We start from the raw sequence: 3321 nt of genomic DNA on the forward strand, positions 1-3321 counted from the left end.
GTTGCTAGAGGGCTCTAGGATCTGGAAGAGACAAGTTGACTGTGACAACTCAATTGTTACTAAGTGCATTTGCTACTGGAATCTGTCACAAAACCTTACATCTTTAGACAGAGGGTAAAAAAAAAAGTCATTAAACTTTCAAAAGAAAAAGATATAGCAGTAGACATGAATACTTAAGTTCCAGACATTTTCTCCCTTAATATACAATTGAGTGCTTTTCTTTTCAAATTTTCAGCTTGGTCACACGACTGCACACAGTTTTTTTTATGGACTTATTGTCTCAATGATTTGACATTAATGTAGGATGATAGGGCACTGTGTTGAAACAGCCTCCGAAGAGTGGAGAGAAGTGACAGCCACCATCCAAGAGAAGAAAATGTTCTCTTTAAGTGTGTCTTTGATTAAACTTGATTGTATTTTGTGTCATGTCATCAAAATCCCACCTTCGGTTGCTCTCTCATCCTTAGGGATCGGATACCCTCAGATCCTAGGAGTGAAAGAGTTACCTGAAGATCCCTTCTCCACACCCCTTAGTGCACATACTTGGTAGAGGGGTGGGGCAGACATTGGGAGGTATTTCCAGAACCTCACTGGCTTCCCATTCACCACCAGGATGACTCCATCTGCAAATGGAGTACATCATTAGTACTTAGAACCACCCAAGAAAACTGGTTTTACTTACAGCTTAGTAAGGGACCCCTCTGGGTATAACAAGGACACTGGAATCAGATGTTGTCAGGGGAGGGGTAGATGAGTTCGAAGTTCTTCACCTCCACCCAGATGCCTAATGAATGCATATGGGAGACAGGGGACCAATAAACAGATGTCTCTGTTGTTTGTGAGCTTTATGGTGGAGGAGAAAAAAGTTACTGTGTAAATCAAAGCAGAGAGCCAATACAAATTACTCGGTACATTGTAAATGACACCAATCAATTAATGTTCTTTTCCCAAACTGTGTTTTGCTCTGTCTCCATTACTTAGAAACTTCTTCTCCCCTTCCTCAGAGCTGTTGAGTCATACTGGGAAGGTGTAAGTGATATTCCTTCTTAAAGCATGATGACTCCCAAACTCTTGGGCATGACCAGTAATCTTAAAGGATCCTACAAGTATACAGAGCCAGGGACCCCCATGTTTCTTTGGCCACCTGTGAAAGGTGTTGCAGAAAGGCAGGCTCATGGTTACATTGACAACTCTCAATATAACTGACAACTGTCAATGTAACTAGGTTACAAGTAGGTTAGGTGGTTCCTAACCTAGTAAACTGAGCTCTGCTCATGCCTGCAAACTTCTCAGAGGAGTTTTGTAATTAACCAGTTGTCAGCCGAGGTCTCCTGACCACCGAGATTCTAATGAAGTTGGTTCTGATCCCAATCCAAATACAGCAGGAAGTCGGAGTCATTCCCAGTCTCTTCAGGGATTCTAGGAAGAGGTGGCTTATGTTTCTGTTGGTTGCCTCTGGCTTCAGACCTGTTTCCCAGAGTAATTCAGATCACAGATGTGTTGCTGTCCTACACATGCTGTCATGTTCCAAGATGCATCATGTGAACTACAGAACTCGTCACCTTTCCACCTCTTCCCTGTACCCACACCTTAAGATCTCATGTGGTCATTGACTTCAGTAAAGATTTGGGCAGATAGAGAGGACTGATATAAAATGCAAACAACTGAAATTAAACAATATTCTTTATAAGCCTTTCACCATTTTTACCAATCCAAGTTCCAGCTCCCCAGCATGTTGCTTGGTACTGTTCACTCCTTTTTCTGGTCCCCTCTTTTATTTTGTTTATTTACCTTCCCTTCTCTACTCCTATCCCCTTCCTGCTAAGGAACAATAGCAGTAAAAGGCCTAAAGCACAGAGCTCAGCTCCAGGCGCCTTTGCACATCCAAGGGCTCACAAAAGTGTCCTGCAGCTCTGTGGGCCATGAACAATGGCCTCCTCACCGGTGTCTGCTGAAAAGGGAAAGGAGTAATAAAGAGATTTGAGTCCTCCTTGACATGGTTTATAACACTCCTCCTAGACCCCTCCTCAGAAGACTGAAACCTGTGGAGTTAATTTCAGTTTATGTAACTTTCCTCTTTTCATTACCAATGTTTCACAGCATTGTGGGTTTTACATAGTTAAATTAAGTAGCTTTTTGTTCTAAGATGTGGTTAGAACAAATTAGGTGGTTCTCCAAGTATCCTTCCTGGATCAATAATATGATTGATCTGGGAACTTATTAGAGATGCAAATTCTTGGGCCCCACCCTCGGCCTACTGAATCAGAGATTCTGGGGTGGGGCCCAGCAGTCTGTGGTTTGATGTACCCTCCAGGTGATTCTGATGTACAATCAAATTTGAGAACTACTGAACAACAGATGGGCTTAAAAGGCATCTGGGCAGAGAACATTGGCCACAAATGTCAACAAGTCAGTAACTAATAATTTAAGCCCAGTATTCCTATAGGAGTGACTATTGTAGAGAGGCTGAGGACCTTGGTTGTACCAAATGAGGCCAAGGAGGAGAGTTAATGGAAGTTAACATTTACTGGGAAACTGCTATGTGCTGGGCACTGCTCTAAGTTCTTACATGATAACTAATTTATTCTTCACAATAATCCTGCGATACAGGTATTATTATTATTATCTCCATTTTACAGATGGGGAAAGGGGATCACAGAGAATAAGTAACTTGCTCAAAGACACACAGCCAGGAAGAGACAGAGGCAAACCTAGGGCTTTGTGGCTCTAGTTCCCCATCTTATTGCTTTGCCATACCCTTTACTTTCCACCAGCCTTTCTAAAAGGACACTTTTGACCACCTGCTTAGCCTTTCCCACTGGTAGTGGAAGAAACAGACACAAAAGACTGTTAGCTATTCTGTTTGGAAAGAAAGGAAGGCAAAAAGAGAAGAAGTCATTTCTATGGTTTTATTTTGTTATTTGTAAATAGGTAAGAAACATCAGAAGGCAATATACCAAAGGGAAATCTGAACTTTGAAATCAAATGGTCACGGGCTTAAAGCATTGCTCACTGCTAGCTGAGTCTGTGGAAAGTTACTCTCCTCATCTGTGAAATGGGTCCAATAAAATACATCTCAGTGTTGTGAGAATTGTAAGCGTCTACACATGTAAAGCTCCAGAATGAACAATCCAGGCATGTGAATCCCTTGCTTGCTACTTCTTTCTTCTGCAGAGAATGATTTCCTTAGAAAAGTATAGTTTAGGAGTAGGTTAAAATTTTATAGATGATTGCTAGATACAACAAATGAAATGGAATTACTAAATTCATACTGTTTTTTTTTTTGCAAGGAGATTTCAAAGCTTTTGATTACTGGGACAC

Source organism: Hipposideros armiger, unplaced genomic scaffold (genome assembly GCF_001890085.2).
Source record: "Hipposideros armiger isolate ML-2016 unplaced genomic scaffold, ASM189008v1 scaffold_440, whole genome shotgun sequence".
NCBI lineage: Eukaryota > Metazoa > Chordata > Mammalia > Chiroptera > Hipposideridae > Hipposideros > Hipposideros armiger.